This window comes from Myotis brandtii, unplaced genomic scaffold (assembly GCF_000412655.1).
Source record: "Myotis brandtii unplaced genomic scaffold, ASM41265v1 scaffold59, whole genome shotgun sequence".
Lineage (NCBI taxonomy): Eukaryota > Metazoa > Chordata > Mammalia > Chiroptera > Vespertilionidae > Myotis > Myotis brandtii.
The window spans coordinates 4,917,408-4,935,356 of record NW_005370223.1 but is presented as its reverse complement, the minus strand read 5'-3'; positions in this window follow the sequence as shown (position 1 = coordinate 4,935,356).

Here is a 17,949-nt window from a genome sequence, read left to right as displayed (position 1 = left end):
GGGTGAGTGTACATGTGTGTGACGGAGAAACAGAGACAGGCCCACTAAAAGTTTGCCAGCTCTGATTCGGAAAGAGCAGCTCCTGAACAAAACAACATCCAGCTGTTCCCACACTGATAACGAGGCTCAAGAAAGAATGAGCAGTGGTTCCTACACTCGGCTGCCCCTCAGAATCACCTGGAACTTAGAACTACTAACACCCTGGCAGCACTCAGGCCTCCGGTGTATCACTGTCTGGCATCATTCCTTTAGGCTCCCCTGAGGACTCCAGAGTGCAGCCAAGGCTGGGAACCAGAGCTGAAAGCAGGTCAGAGATGAGGAGCTGTAGGACTGCAGTCTATATAGTAGCCACCGGCCCTGGGCAGCTATGGCACTCTCAGGCTGAACTGAGATGTGCACTAATAAAATGCACGCTGAATTATGAAGACCTGGTTAAAGAAAAACGAATGCAAAAAAAAATCTTGACGACTTTGTTATTGGTTATATGTTGTAATGATAATGTTTGGGGTCTATTGGGTTAAATAAAGCATATGATTAAAATTAATTTTACCTTTTTGCCTTTTTTAATGTTGCTAGTAGGAAGTTTTAAATGGCATATGTGGCTCACGTGGTATTTCTATTCAACAATGCTGCTCCAGAAAATCGAATTATCAGTCGGCATATCACTCCTGCTGAATCCAAAGGGGGCCGTGGAGATGAGCATCAGGACGAAGCCCCGCAGGTCTTTCGAATGATTAAATAGGACGGTGTACGTGACAGAGCACCGTGTCTGGCACACAGGAAATGCTTCGGATCAGTTCCTGTCCCCCACCTGCCTGCACCCTGCGGCCTAGGCCAGCTCCTCCCTCCAGGGAGAGTCCCTCGATGACTCATCTCTACACGCAGCATGGCAGTGACTTGCCCAGCCGGGCTCAAGTGTTGCCAGTTCTCAGAAACTTCCCATGATCTTAGTGCTTACTCATCTACGACTCTCCAGCCTCCAGTGGGGCTCAAACACTCTGCCTCCGCCTCCGCCTCCTTATTCTCAGAAAGGCTGGGAAAGGGAATAGCAGCTTCTAACTAACCGCCTCAGGCAGATCAAGTCTCCAACCCAAGCAGCCGCCAGAAGGGACAACTGTGCTGTCCACCCTATAGGTGGCCAGGAGGCCAAACCAGCCCTGGCCACGCCCCACAAGCCAATACTTTCCCCTGTGTCTTAGACCAGGTCATCTGGTGGCGGAAGTCACGTCACAGAAGGTAATACGAGAGGGCCACAGCCTTTAGTAAAAATGCACACACACAGGGAGCTTTTATAATAAAGGCCTTACCGTTCAGGCCTTTCTGCCAGTCCAGCTGTTCATAGCTGTTGCCTGTTCTGATTGGCTGCTGCCAGTCCAGCTGTTCATAGCTGTTGCCTGTTCTGAGTGGCTGGTGCCCATGCCATTCCAGTTAAACGTTGTTACTTAAATAGTATCTGTGGGTGAAGGTGTGCTTTCATGAACCTCTCCAGGTGCCTCCGTTGAGCCATGATCTTTCACATTTCCAGGCTCCTTACTTTCTTACCAGGCAGGCCCTGATCCCTCTCCATTGTTCTTTCTCTTTCTTCTCCACCAGATTTAAAAAATAATAATAAATAAATAATCAACCAACCAACCCCTCCTCTGTAACCTGCCCGGCCCACAGCCCTCGGAAGAGAGAGCTCAAACGCTCTATCCCTCTGCCGCTTGGGCCAGAGATGGTTACTCCAGCCCAGAACAGCTAGCCAGTCACTGGCTCATGACTTCGGTGTCCTGGATTGAAGAAAGGAGCTGGGTCCATCAGACTGTTGTTTCTTTCCAGCATCTGAAGTTATTCTATAAATTGTGGCCAGGTAGTGATAAAACAAAAACAATGCAAAACAAAAAAAAAAAAATGGCACTGTACCAGACATGTATCTGGAGTCTAGCCTGGGGCGTCTATGACAGCATTTTGAGGTTCTTCCCAAGCTGATGAGCAAGCAGAAGCTGGTCTTCCGAGCAAAAGGAGACACAAGTCAGGAATCAGAAATGAGATAGAGATAGAGACGGAGATAGAGAGGAGAGCGGGGAAGGGAGTGAGGGCAGGAGGAGGAAGGGAAGGGGAGGACCCGGAGCCACGGTGGCTCCTCCAGTCTTTGCAGTGTTCAGTTCGATGACCCTGGACTATATAACTCATTTCCTGAGCTTGGGTTCCATGAGCTCCCTCAAGTCTTAGAGTAAATGCTTCTCTTTCTCTTTAAGTAGTTTGAAGGTATTTCTATTCCTTGAAGCCAAAAAAAAAGCCTTGCCTGCAATATTTTGCTTTGAGACTGAGATTGAACGTACCTTCTTTAATGAGGAACGACCCAGCCCTGCCCGCTCTACCCTTGGGCACCTCAGCCCTTGCCTGAGCCCCGCCACAGCCCTCAACAGTCACTGCGATTGGCCGTCTCCCTGTCTAGGCTTCTCCAGGGCAGGGGCTCACTAAGTATTGTTGCCTCGTATCTGATTGTTGGTTAAGAGAGTTAAATGTATCTAGTGTTTTCAACCTCCAGTAAAAATTCCTTACCTTTGCATGGCTTTTCTAGTGTATAAAACAAGCTCATCCCCATGCTAGTCTAGCTTATAGGTGACCTGATCAGCAAAACTATGCTTGTGGTCTCGTTAGAATGATCCGTAGTTACAGCTGGCTGCTGGCGAGGGCTTCTGGGGAGGCCCCGGAGAGTCCAGTGACATGACTGGGCCTGTAAACCTGGTCCCCTGACCCTGGATTGGGATGTTTCCTGCATTCAGATTCTGTATCTGTATGTGTGCCTCTATTTTTATAAAATGGGTTGTGATGATCTCCCCCAATGCTGGGAGAATCCTTGAAGACGGCTTTTAGTTCCATCTCTGAGAGCCCTCGCCTCACTGCAGAAACTGAGCAGCAAATATAGGTTAAGTTCCCAAGGACACCAGCTCTGTGGGAAGTAGGGCAGCATGGCCTCTCAAAGCTTTGCACCAGCACCTGGCTCCCTGGCTGGCTCCTCGGGGTGTAAACCCCCCACAAAACCATAACAGCCAGGCCTCTGAGCTCCACGGTGTCCCCATTCCCCACAATTCCTCAACTCACACACCTCATCTCAAAGCCTTCCCTCTGATTCCCGCCCAACTCATCATTTCTTCGCACACCCCGGATGCCAAATGAAACATTAAGTTCCAGAAGCAAACTTCATGTCTTCCCTGTTTCCATTAGCAACTTTCTCCCCCAAGCATCACCTGTGGGAGGCCTGTTCCTCAACATGCTCCCCTTCGACCAGTGCTCCTAATAAGGAACAATTCTCCGCAGGGTTTTCAGGGGGACCCCCATATTCAGAATGTTTTCCTGCATAGAATGTATTTAGACAAAATATTGAATACATATACATATATGTGGTACATTCCAATAATTAATATGATGAAAATCATCTTAGCATTTTTGTAAAACCCAGAAAGAAAAAGGCTCATTCCCTTATTCTGCACTCGGTCCTCTGTGACAGGCCAGCATGTGTCACTTTTGACAAATGCAAAATGCTTTGAGGAAGAACATCCTCAAATTATGATACACCATTTTTCATGCCTCACAGAAGCAACTACCTTTCTTTTATTTTGATGTAAAATTCACGTAACATAAGGTTAATCATTTTAAAGTGAACAATTCAGTGACCTTTAATGCATCACCCTGAAAGGAAGTCCCATAGCCATTAAGCTCCTGCAACCGCCAACCTGCTTTGTCTCCTGGGCCAAGGGAGCTCTGAGGGGGTCTCTTTTGTACTAATCCCATTCATAAGGGCTCTCCCCTCATGCCCTAAGCACCTCCTGATACATTACATTAGGCATCAGGATCCGACGCAGGAATTTGGGGCAGTAGAGGGACGCGGGGAATGACACACACAGCTTCTCCTCCTCTTCCTGGTTGTATAATCTTGTGCCCTATCTAGACGACGATCCCACTGTGTCCCTTCCCGGTATGCTCATTCAGCACCTAAGTAACAATCCGAACCTCAGCCTGACCTCCTCTCTGCGCCTTCGCACCCTCAGCCATGCCGTCCACCAATAATTAACCACGTCTGGTTGACAAGATATTCAGGATCCTAGAGCCTCTGTGCCTTTGCACACGCTCTTCCCTTTCACTGGAATGTCCTTATTTTTCTATTTGACAAATACCTATGGATCCTTCAGGTCGTAGCTCTCTGTGAAGGCACCCTGATTCCCCCTTGTAGACATAAGAGCTCATTCCTGTGGTGCCCGATACAGCCTTTGCTGGGGGCCGGGCCCCTGCCTTCCCATTTTTGCCTCTCTAGCGCTTAGCAGCACACCTGGCCCTTAGCCTGCAAACCTGCTCCTGAAATGAAGCTGCACCCCCCACCCCCCCACCCCCACCCCTGCCCGGGGTGGGGATGGGGGCAGTTATCCAGATGAGCAGGGAGGTCATGGAGCCCAGGGCCAGATGAAGCAACTCTGAAAGGCAGCAGAGTCTGGGGCAGTTGTGCAAGGCTTAGCAGAGCGGGGAGGTTTGAGTCTTCCAGTCCTCTTTTGCTGAGATGCCAGTTGGACCTGATTTTCTCCTTTTACTGGTAAGGAAACAATGTCTGCAGAACTCTGTTAATTTGGGGGCCATTCGTTTCCCTTTGGCTCTATCTGTTCAGTATGTATTTCATCTTCTCATTTTTCTACCCCTGGGTGGGGAAGGGGGACCATGTTGGAGGGTGTGAGGGGGACAAGGAGAAGTTGTAGAGGGAGGAACAAAATCTTACATTTTTTTACCCCGAGACATTTTTTTTTGTTCTCTTGGAACCCCACCCTGCCCCGCAACACACACACACACACACACACACACACACACTCCCCCAACAAGCATACTGAAGCCACCACCCAGTGCTGTCCTCAGGGGCCTTCCCCTTTCTGGGGAAAATTTCCCGGGGTGGGGCCGTGGTTAAATGCTAGACTTTCACGTGGTTTAGCCACTGAGTCAACCGCAGAGAGAGAGTGGGTGTGTTCACACAAGAATGAGCGAGCGGTAGCTGGGAGGAGTGGCTGAGGAACCTGAAGACAAGATTTGTCCCAGAACAGCTGGGTAAGCTCAGGATGCTTCCAGAACTAAGGGAGAGTCCTGGACTGAAAAGCTGGACCTCCTCGCTGTCTCTGCCCACAGGGGCCTGCAGCATCTCCAAAGATCAGAGCGTGGCCTGCACGTTATTGGGGGCAGAATCCATTTAAAATGCTGGCAGCTTGTCTTCCAGCTGTCAGCTTCGGCCAGAGCGTCATACACTTTCCATCAATAATTCAACCATCTCAGGAGTAGAGGCTCCAGGGGGTCCCCGGGGAGCTGACAAGCTCCATTCATTATTAAGCGGGCGCTTGAAGCCTTGCCCCTGGGAGCCGGGGAATCCCGCTCCTGGCTGGACGCCTTCCCATCACTCCTCCTCCCTTCCTCTCTCTGCCCGTCATCTTCCTATTTTCCCACGTTCTCTAGGTTGCTCCCTGCCACTTGCTGTGGATCCTTCCAGATTTTGTAGCATTTCCTACATCTATAATCCTACTGTCCACCACAAGCAGAGATGCAACAGCCTAAGAGGAAAGACCTAGTTAAGAATTCTTCTAGTTCTCCACTACATTTGAACAGGTTCTGTTTATGTACAAGAACTTTTATATCAGGTTTCATTTGTTGCTTATTTTTTCCAAGATCCTTATGATTTGTTCACACTGGGCATCTTGTCTAGGCCGCCAACAGCATCCGGTCTGATGGGTCCTTTGCACCCACTGACTGCCTGGGAGCAGTTGATTTGTGAGCAGGAGAGGAGAGGAACGGGTGGGAGGGCGCCTTGTGGCAGCCACTAGAGAAGAGCAGGGCCAGGAGAATGGGATCAGGGATGACAGGATCCACTGTGCGCTGGACAGAAGCCTGGGTGAGGGGGTGAGGACCAGAGCTGAAGGAACTGAGTTGATGAGGGACTTCGTGAGGCTCTGCGTTCATCATGCATTGCTCTGACAGGCCGGGAACTGGTGGCTGAGACAGCACCCACATTGACGAAAGCAAGTGAAGTAGCCAAGCCTAATTTCAAGGAACAAGGGAGCAAAACCATCCCCACTAGGAGGACAGCAGGAGCTGGCATAGGGGTGATGTCACTGCACTACTCCGGAGGGTAGATTCAATGATTGAGTGAAATCCAGTCATAGTTAAGAACCGCGCAGCCACATCAAGAAAGGATTTCTGGGAGGCTAATTCGCCCCACTTAACATTCAGTGATTAACTCTGGCCCTCCAGCCTCGGGGACACAACTTTAACTGGTGAGTCGCAGGTTTTGAAAATTTCATGTTGTCTTAGTACATTCAGGTTGCCATAACAAAATACCATAGACTGGGTGGCTTATAAACAGAAATTTCTCATAGTTCCGGGGGCCAAGAAGTCCCAGATCAAGGTGCTGGAAGATTCAGTGTCTGGCAAGAGCCTGTCCCCTCACAGATGGCCGGCTGTAGTCTCACTGTAAACTCACATGGCCAAAGTGGCCAGTGAGCACCCTGGAGTCTCTTTCATAAGGGCACTAATCCCATTCATAAGGGCACCACCCTCATGAGCTAATCACCCTCCCAAAGGCTCCACCTCCTAATTCCATCACGTTAGGGGTTAGGATTTCAACATATAGATTTTGCAGGGACACATTCAGAGCACATGTTTATTTTTTAAAGAGTTGAGATTCAAGTATTAAATTTGAGATTACAAAAATTCTGTTTGTGTGGAATGAATAGACACAACGACTTCTAACAAATAATCTATTAAAATGATGTGTTTGCCCTGGCTGGTTTGTCTCCATGGTTAGAGTGTCAGCCTGCAGACTGAAGGGTCTCTGGTTTGATTCGCAGTCAAGGGCAGGTACCTCAGTTGAAGGATCCCCAGCCTTAGGAGGGGCAAGTTCAGAAAGCAACCAATCGATGTGTGTCTCTCTCTCACTCCCCCCCACCTCCCTCCCTCCACTCTCTCTAGAAATCAATGGAAAAAAATATCCTCAGGTGAGAATTAAAAAAATAAATAAGTAAGTATAATGAAGTTTTTGCTTCCTTCTATTTTCACCCCCTCCAAGTGCAACCGCCAGGGCAAACAATAACCCAAACAAAGAAAGCACTGTTCTCTTAGTGCAGCGGTTCTCAACCTGTGGGTCACGACCCCTTTGGGAGTCAAACGACCCTTTCACAGGGGTCGCCTAAGACCATCGGAAAACACATATATAATTACATATTGTTTTTGTGATTAATCACTATGCTTTAATTATGTTCAATTTGTAACATTGAAATTGGGGGTCACCACAACATGAAGAACTGTATTAAAGGGTCGCGGCATTAGGAAGGTTGAGAACCAAGTGTAAGGCCGTAGGCACTCATAAAACGCCCTTTTGTGTGTTTCAGGCCTTTGCACTGGCTGTCCACCTAGCTTCCATTTTCCCCAGAAAGGATGTTGGTTGTGAGGAAGGCACATTCCAACCACACGAAGCTTTTAGGGCACGAGAGAGGTTGTTTTGGTTTAAATGGTACATTTTCCACCCATGCTCCCCCTTGGAGAGATTTAAAACCACTCATTATTTTCCAGGCCCACATGACCTAATGGGGAGGTAGCTACGTATAATTTTAAAATGTCTTCAGTGTTCTTGAGAAAAGGCTACTTAATCATTAGCTAACTACTAATTTTCTCTTTAATCTCTATAATTAATGTTTTGTAACTGAGGCTGGAGGAGGTCTGGTAGCCAAACAAACCCAACAGGTGAAAGTAGTATTAAGAAGAGAAGGGAAAATTAGCCTATCAGAGTGAGTCAGAGAGGGAGGTGGGAGTTGGGGTGGGGGGGAGTGGGGGTGAAGGTGGGAGCTCAATGCTGCCCACCCCTTGCGGCTCAGGAGTGAGGCAGTCTGCGAGCAGGGATGTTTTTAGTAATTGGCTTTCTGGGTACAAGAGATTTAAGAAGGAATTTAACCCTTTCAGCAAAAACGTTCTCCAGAAAATGTATACTTTCCTGCATTCGTAGGGAACATAATGGTGCCAATGATGGCTGACTCATCCTTAGAGTTCCTAAGTTAGTCTGTGACTAGACTCTTAATTGTGAGCTCATTGGAATAATGGCTGCTGTCCCCACTGGACTGGACAGTCCGTGAGACAAGGTCTGGGTCAGGTTTACTTGCACTTGCTGTGGTAACCCCAGGGCCTAGCCCGATGCCCGGTGCATGGCGGGCTTTCAGTCCGTCTTGGCTGACTGAATAGGACACAAGTTTATTACAAACAAAAGCCTCTGACCAGGCACACGTCTGTTATTCTGAACACAGGTTCTTGTTGCCCAGTCCTTGGGTGTGGGTGGTAGAGGAGGCAGAGGATAACAGGCAAGTTAGCCTACTGGTTCCGAGCAGCCCTCAGAATGTGCTGGGGTTCCAGTCCCAGCGTTGCTACTTACCAGCATGCAGACGTCTAACCTCTCAGTACCTCTCTGTAAAATGGGGGTAATAATAACAATGCTTATTTTGTAGGGCTGTGGCAAGGCTTAAATGAATTCACACACATAGACCTCTTAGTACAGTGCCTGGTAAGTACCAGTGAGGACAAAGATGTGGGCTTTCACCATCATTATTATTCATTCAAGCTAGAAAGCTGTTTTGGATAAATCTCTGACCTGAGTTTGCATTGCTCTTGCTCTTTTTAAAAAGAATTTAGCCTAAGCTTTACATTTCAGCTATGCTCCTGGCTCATTGAGGTTTTATTGAAGACTGTGGGTACAATGGAGATACAGTTGAACACAATCCGTAGGAAAGCGATGCTCTTAATTACAGTTTCATTACATGTATGGGCTTAACGAGTGTTCTTACGACCTTTCCAAGGGGGTTCTTTTCTGGCTACAAGAAATGTGCTAACAGAATCCTGCCAAGTTTTAAACCCTCAATTATGGTTCCTTTTCCTCTCATGATGGTTTTACACCATGTCGTGTGGCTAAGCCGGAACTAGGTGTGTCACCATCTCCTTACCTTTGTGGTTCCAGCTCAGACTTGGCCAAAGAGAAATTGGCACGAGATGTAAAAGGCGGAAGGAATCGTGACCAATAGTCTCTGAAAGTCGTGCTGTTTTAGGTGCAGAGAGAGACCGATGCAGAGGTGCTGGCAGACATTGGCCCTGCGGACCAGTGGTTTCTGGCCCAGCAGCCCCCCCCCCCCCCCCCCCCCGACATAGAGGCAACAGCCTCCCGTGGACTTCTCCTCGGGCCTCCGTGGTCCCTCCAGCTGGACGAGCCTGGTTTCCCAGGTTCCCTCCAACTTAACTTTCCACGCCAGTGCTCTGGCGGATCTCCCAGCCTCTCCTTCAAACCCCTGTCCCTCCGTTTCTCCCACGACTGTGCAAGGTTTTGCTCATCAACAACTACCTTATTCTGTACCGCACAGACTGGGTCTGCTTCCCTAATGGAACTCTGTTATGATTACTGTCACAGAGCGTCCATTGATGATACCGGCAAATCAACGATCAGTTGGTAAATCAGTTATTATCATGATAATTGCCAAATGATTATTTTCTAATTTCATCACTCCTGCATTTATTAGTATTTTACAGCTAGCGTTTCTTCTCTCTCATTAATTTATATCAGTTTTAGCTAATTAATTCTTATTTGATTCAATGGGTTATAATCTGCTGTTACTCTCGTGACTTATTCTGGTGCTTACAATGTCCCAGATTTGGCCTTTGGGAGGCTCTCCTAACTGGCTCTTAGTACCTTCCCTAGCTTCCCATCATTCTCTCGCTCTTCTGTACTTCTTTAGCACATGCTATTCCAGGCTCATCTTGCACTATCCCTGCACCAGCCTGGGAATCAACCATTTTCCTAAGGAGCCCTGGTTTTGGTTAGCGGAGAAGGGTATTTCGAAACCAAGATCTGGGTGCTGGGCATGTTCATTGCTACTGGGTATCATTGCTTTTTTACCTTCTTAGTAGACAGACATAGAAAATTTTGTATGTATACTCTATCTATATCTATCTATCTATCTATCTTAAAAATCATTAGTTCAAATCATACTGATACATCTAATTCCAATTCAATATCATTGGGCTGCATTCTAACTCTTTCCTTATTCATATTTATAACTTCCTTTTCCAACAGTAAAAAAAATCTAGCTCCTATTATTCATGATAGATAGTCTTATTTTCTTAATTCTAGAATATGCAGGAAGTAGTTTCTAAATTGTTAACCCTTGCCCTAACCGGTTTGGCTCAGCGGATAGAGCGTCGGCCTGCGGACTAAAAGGTCCCAGGTTCGATTCTGGTCAAGGGCATGTACCTTGGTTGCGGGCACATCCCCAGTAGCGGGTGTGCAGGAGGCAGCTGATTGATGTCTCTCTCTCATTGATGTTTCTAACTCTCTATCCCTCTCCCTTCCTCTCTGTAAAAAATCAATAAAATATATTTTAAATAAATAAATAAATTGTTAACCCTTATCTCTGCAGGAAAACAAAAATACGGACCTGAGTTCAATATTTACAGATAGTTTTTGTTTCTATCCTCAAGGTAAATGGCCCAAATACTTTGTTCAAAAGCTACCCCAGATAGTTACGGCTGCTGTTTTAAGCTACTACGTTTTGGGACCGTTTGTTTTGCAAAGGATTGTAGAATGACTTTGCAAATTAGCATGTGATCACAGTCCAATGTGCAAAGGAAGAAATCAGGCAGGACCTAATGGCATCCAGCTGTGGGGGGAGACGTTTCATCTGACCCAGGTTCAAATAGGCATTCATTAGCTTAGGCACCTCTTGGGTGAGTCTGGGCAGAGTGGCACTGGCCCTGGGCCTAATTAATCACAAATAAGGTGAGGTTTGTCTTGGACACCCTGTCTTTCTCCTTTCTCTCTCATTCCCATCCGATGGGAATCTCAGTCCCCAGACACTCATGGCCTCTGACTTCCCAGAAAATCCTGCCAGGGTTTCCAGCTCTGCTTAGGTCCTCCTCGCAGCCCTCCCTTCAGCTCCCCCGTCTCTCAGCTGTGAGTGACCTGTGTGAGCCCTTGGGAAGGGAGCTGTCTAGTTAAATTCACAGCGGAGAGTGAAGCTATTATCCAACTAGTTACGTACCCTCCCCTGGGGTACACGTGTACTACACTTGTTAAACTCGGGCTCTGGGGACGAGTGGAAGGGAGATATCTTTGGACCGAGCCCTTTCCTGTTCTGCCTGATGCCTGACCTCTGCCTACCTACTCTGGAGACTAGAATTGTCCTGCTGGGAAAGGCTGGAGGAAATGCATGTAATGGATGCTGCTTGTAATGTGTTACGGATAGTTCTTTATCGGCCACTTGAACCGTTTCATGCATAATAAATACATTGAGTGTATACACTTACGTTCCTGAACTGGCGAGTTTATGGGCAATTACATTCCTGTAGCTCCCGATTCAATGAATGCATTTACTACCCACCACTTGAGCAACACATGAAGCAATGTGTGAGCTAGAAGTGGCCAATGGAGACGATAGCAAGACCCCCCACGCACGACTGCTGCCACCAGCGTAAGGCGAGCTGTTGGTGACTCTTCCACTTAAGGGATTTGAAGAGAACTCCTTATTGACCTGCTGACTTGCCCAGGTGCCTGGAGCATTTCACGTCTTGACTAGCATAGCAGCTGCCCCCAAGGTGGTGGGGTGCGTTCCAGAAGCGACTGGAAGGATTCATCACAGACTATGTGACCGTGTCTCAGAAATTATTTAGAGGAAGAGAATCTGGTAATAAGAATAGAGTTTCCATTATAATCAAGATGAGGGCTGAGAGTCACTTGATTTGAATTTTTGAAGAAATACAACCTTATTCTGTACCCCAGGCTGGCAAGGCAGGGCATGACTCTTGATCGAATGCCACGTCAGGTGAGAAACGGTGCCTACCCATCCAATTGGTCTCTGCAGCTGATTCCACAGGTGTCTCAAGGGCAGAGCATAGTAAGCAAGCATAATGAATTTCAATATAATGGAGAGATTTCCAGGGAGTTGCATTACATATTAATAAGCTGAGACTGAATTTGGAGGGATGATTAAAGTGCCTGACTAGTCTGTCTCCTGTGGTTGACACTTAAATTCAGGGATGGGCTTCAGGGGATCCATGCCTCCCTCCCCCCACCCCACCCCCCAAATTATATGGGGTTTTATACAGTGTTGCTTGTCCATTTTTATGAGGAGAGAGGCAGCAGCTTTCTTTAGGTTCTCAAAGGGGTCCTTGACCTCTCAAACGTTAAGAATCTTGATCTAATCTACCATTTCTGAGACAACCATCATAGGTGGCCTTCACCTGAAGCTTACTCTCCCAGGGGTGTGTGCAGATTTTGACACCTCGCCCCACCTCAAATCGGGACATCACAGAGCACCATGATGGCCCAAAAGTGCCATAACTATCCCTGCTCCCTTAGGAGTCACTATCCTCCTCAAAAGATTACCCTTGGAGACAGCATGGAGGGACCTGCAGAGTATTATGCTAAGTGAAAGCAGCCAGTCAGAGAAAGACAAGTATCACATGATCTCACTCATATGTGGAATCTAAGGAACAAAATAAACCGATGAACAAAATAGATCCAGAGACATAGAAGCAAGGAACAGACTGGAATCTCAGAGGTAATCAAAGACTGTATGCATATATGCATAACACATGGACACAGACAATGGTGTAATGAGGCCTGGGGTAGTGGGGGAAGAGGAGGAGGGTCAATGGGGGAAAAAGGGATATCTGTAATACTTTCAACAATAAAGATTTAAAAAATAGAAAATAAAAGCAAATATAAATATAGTATTTGAATGCATGCGAGGGTGAGTGAAAGAGCTAACTGCTCTATTGATTTTAAAGAGAAAATCGATCTTAAATTAAATTATTCCCAGCATGCCGCACTTTGAGCTGAGACAGACTTGAGAATCAATGCTCCGTTGGACAGTGAGGTGTACTCTGGAAAAGCAGTGAAAAGAATGTGGAATGTGCAGAGTTGGTGACTGGAAGAGCGGCGAGCTTGGGGCAGACTCCCTGGGAGTAAATCTTGGCCCTGCTTCAGTCCAGAAATCTTGCCAGGTTACTTCACCTCTCTGGGCCTCAGTTTCCTCATCTGTAAAGTGGGGATGAAATAATAACAATAGGGCTGACTTTGTAGGGTTGTTCATGGGGTTTAATGAGTTTATATCTTATAAAGCCCCAGAACGGTGCCCAACATGCAGTAAACTGCCAACAGATGGCTATTGGTACTGTCTTCACCATCAAATTGATCCACTTAGTCAAATTCATCAGTTAGCTCCGTTAGTTTGATTGCTAGGACAAACCCCAATTTTGAATCCTTTTAGAATTTAATTGCTATGGCGGAGAAGAGTTCCATTAAATAACACGGAGGCTTGATTAATTGTTTCAGGAGGCACGTGTGGCAGGGAATGGATGGGCTTGCTTCTCAGGGAAACCCAGTTTCAGGCCGGAGGCAGCGGAGCATTTCTGCCCGGCACAGGGCGGAGACCCACTTCACGGGATGGAGAAAAACAGTACTGATCCCCGTGGCCACTTGCTGAGGGGCTTCTCCACTGTAAAGCCTCCACAGACACGATCACATGTATTCTTCACAACAATCCCTTAAGATCAGCCGGATACCCCATTTCACAGATGGGAACATTGAGAATCAGAGAGGTTGAGTCATTTCCTCAAGGTCACACAACTGACTATTACACACCTTGACTGATGCCAAAGCCCATGCCCTGTATTCTAGACTCAGCTTCCTCCTGGTTTCACTAAGAAGATGAGAATCATTTTATGATGCCTCTTAATTTGGTCTTATGAGCAATACAGCTTGTTTCAAAGGGTCTGAGGAAAGAAAAGAGGGGGCCGGATCCGTCAGTTTGTTCATCTGGTCAAATTCATTGTGCTCTAAACGAGCCTCAAGTTCCCACACACTGTGCTGGGCCGGCACAACCATGGGTGAACCTGCAGTTCCCCCGGACTCAGGCCCCTGTTCCCCACACTCAGCCCCACATTGGGCGCCCGCCATATGTGCCGCGCCAGCACAGCCAGGTTCCCGAGCCTGAGACTGGGCGGTGAAGGATTGAGAAAAGACAGACAAGAGAAGAAAGCTGGGTCTGGGCGTCCGCTGCCCTCTCTGATGGAGAGACAGCGCCACGGCTTACAAGCCGGGTCTTTATTTTATAGCCAGATTCCACGAGGCAAAGGGCGTGGTTACAACATTCTCGTGGGTTTCGAATCTACTCAATTACAGGCAACGGATCAAGCTTTGTTTACTTGCTGCACCTCCCGCAGCCCACATCACTCAGCCACGTGGGACCACAGGTTCCGGCCATAAGGTCAAGCTTACAACTGTAGCCTTTGGCTGTAACTGTGCTGGGACTTGCACGTGGCTTTTGCCACGAGAGGATCGTGCCCTCTCATTAGTCCCAGGCTTGAACCTGTCCAAACGCTGTAGCCGCTCTCCACAACACACCGTATTTTCTGTGTCTCTTCCCAGTTCTCCCCTTTTCTTTCCCTCCTGTCCCACTTAGCAACACCACCATCTTCCCTGTTTCACTAGCAGGAAACCAGGAAATCAGCCCCACTTTCCATCAATCCCCAAGTCCTATTGTTTCAGCCCTTAAAATGCTTCACTGTCCTGGCCAGGACTCCGAATACTAAGTTGAATAGAAGTGGTGAGCGTGGGCATTCTTGCCTTGTTCCTTATCGTAGAGGAAAAGCTTTTAGTTTTTCACCACTGAATATTACATGAGCTCTGATGAATATAGATGCAAAATCCTCCATAAAACGCTAGCAAAGTGAATCCAACCACATATTAAAAGAATAATACACCAGGACCAAGTGGGATTTATTCCTGGCAGGCAAGATTGATTCAACATATAGAAATCAATTAATATGATGCATCGCATTAACAGAATAAATGATAAAAATTACATGATTATCTCAATAGATGCATAAAAGTGCTTGACATAATTCAGTATCCTTTCATGATAAAAGCTCTCAACGTAATAGAAAGAGAAGGAAGTTCGCTGAAAATAACAAAGGCAATACTGGACTTGCTCATCAAGCAGGTGCTGCTGCTGTTGCTCCAGGGACTACAGGTTGAGAACCACTGACTTACAGCCATGATTCCCAGCCTGGGCTGTACTACACTCAGGGAACTGTTAAAACACCCAGAGCCTGAGCTGCACCCTGTGGAAATAAATGAATGACACCCATATAAGATAAAAGTCTGTTTATTCAGAGCTTGCTCTAGAAAGAGAACTAGCAGGCGTCACTTGCGTTTGGCGAGAGATTCAAAGGCAGGCAGAGGAGGGGGAAGCTTTATGGCGAATGAGAGGGCAGCTTCAGGTGTGCCTAGCTTGTGGATTGTTGGCGCGGGGAAGCTAGACGTAGGCTGACTAGCTCTGGGGCGTCCTGTGTGGTTGGTTAGAGTGCACATTTGACATTCCCTGGTTGGTCCTAAGTTTGAAGCAGGGGATAAAACTAGGGAAGCTGGCAGATTTGATTCAGTCCAGTGTGTTTGGGGCCAGTTGCTATAAAGGTTGCAAGTGGGGTTTCCTGGGCTGGTTGCTGCAGGTGATGGGTCAGAGTTCTATTGTCATATGTGGTCTGGCCATTGGCCATCTGTATATTCAGCTTCTCAACTGAGGCCAATTAAATCAGAATCACTAAGAACAGGGTCCAGGCTTACGTATATTTTGTAAAACTCTCCAAGCGATTCCCATGAGAGCCAAGGTTATGACCTTGATTTGGAGAGAGAGCCTGAGCGTTCCGCAGGACTGTTCCCAGCCCACGGCTGAGCACCACAGAGACAGGGGAGCTGGGTGTGCCTGCCCGGGGCGGGACTCCCCCAGGGGGCAACCTTTGCCTGGGGACTCATTGCCGGCCAAGACTCCCTCCGAACTGCGCTGCAGTCAGAGGCCACTCTCTCTAGCGCAGTGGTTCTCAACCTTCCTAAGGCCGCGACCCTTTAATACAGTTCCTCATGTGTGGTGACCCCCAACCATAACATGGGGACTCATTGCCGCCCAAGACTCCCTCCGAGCTGCGCTGCAGTCAGAGGCTACTCTCTCTAGCGCAGTGGTTCTCAACCTTCCTAATGCCGCGACCCTTTAATACAGTTCCTCATGTTGTGGTGACCCCCAACCATAACATTATTTTCGTTGCTACTTCATAACTGTAATTTTGCTACTGTTCTGAATTGTAATGTAAATATCTGATACGCAGGATATTTTCATTGTTCCAAACTGAACATAATTAAAGCATAGTGATTAATCACAAAAACAATATGTAATTATGTGTTTTCCGATGGTCTTAGGCGACCCCTGTGAAAGGGTCATTTGACCCCCGAAGGGGTGGCGACCCACAGGTTGAGAACCGCTGCTCTAGCGCTCCTCCTTCCCGCTGTCCTTTCCAGGAGGCAGGCCAGCACTGTGGTCGGAAGCCTCTCCCTGCCCACTCCAGACTCCTCCCCTTCATCCTGTACAGGGATCGCCCTCAACATCTCTCTGGCACATCTAACCTCATTTTGCTCTGCCTCTTTGCTTCGGCTTCTTTCCTCTTTGCTTCTCTTGCTAACTGCTTCTCGGAAGACTCAAACTGACATACAAGAGTTGGAGACAGCTCTTCATTTCTCCCGTAACCATAACATCCTGGTTTTGATTCAAGCCCTGTAACAGCTTACAAGGTATAAAACTTTAATAAAGGCATCATCCATTAGGAAGTACCCTGTCTCCTCCTCCGTTAATGGGGTCTGAGCAGGCTTAACGGATGGAGTAGATGTGACTCTCCCAGTTCAGGGCTGAGAGAAGCCGCCCAACAGCCCCTAGTAGAGAAAAGCTGTAGCGATCACAGAAACACATACTCTGGGAAGTCCCCTCTTTTCCAGAATCCCCAGGGGACGTGTGCATCATTGTCCTCACGGCCAGCTCATCCTACAAGCGAAGAACTTGGCAGAGAGGATTGGAAATTAAGACAAACTTGCCAAATGGAACTAATCATTGATAGGCTGCAAGAGGAAGTCAGGGAGGAGGATGTGGGCATGCACTTAGGAGGAGAATGTGCCTGGCGGTCAAGATCCGAGAAAATTCCCACTAGTCATCTGAAAGTATTCAGTAAGTGTGCCGAGCCTGCACAGCCACGGGTGAACCTGCAGTTCCCCTGAACTCAGGCCCCTGTTCCCCATACTCAGCTCCACATTGGCGCCATATGTGCTGCGCCTGCACAGCCAGGTTCCGTGAGCCTGGGGGGAGCAGGTGGGGGCGGGGGGTAAAGGATTTAGAAAAGACAGACAAGAGAAGAAAGCTGGGGCTGGGTAGAATGCTGCCTTCTCTGATGGAGAGACAGCGTCACGGCCTGCAAGCCAAGTCTTTATTTTATAGCCAGGTTCCACGAGGCAAAGTAAGGGCGTGGTCAAGATGTTTACAATGTTCTCATGGGTTTCGAATCTGCTCAATTAAATGCACCTGATCAAGCTTTGTTTACTTGCTGCACCTCCCGCAGCCTATATCACTTAACCACGTGGGGCTACAGGTTCGGACCATAAGGTCAAGATTACAAGTACTAGTATAGCCTTTGGCTATAATTGTGCTGGGACTTGCACATGGCTTTGCCACAAGAGGATTGTGCCCTATCATTAGTCCCAGGCTTAGAACCTGTCCAAACGCTGTAGCCGCTCTTCACAGTAAGCACCTCAGTGCAGAAAGCCCTGCTTGGAGGGGTTGTCTAGTGCCAGTGAGAGGCAGGACCACAGAACTTCACAGCAGGGGTCCTGGGAGAACATCTCCTCGCCCAGTGGATTTCAAACAGGTGCCCTGAAGTTACCTCTGGAATTTCCTAGAAGGGGAAGAGGGGGTCCCTAAGAATATGTGTCTCCTTGTCTTCCCACACGTCAACAAAACATCTCTAATACTGTATGTATAAGGGTTCTGCATCTCAAAGTCAAACCCGAAAACCACTAACGTAGTCTCAGTCCTT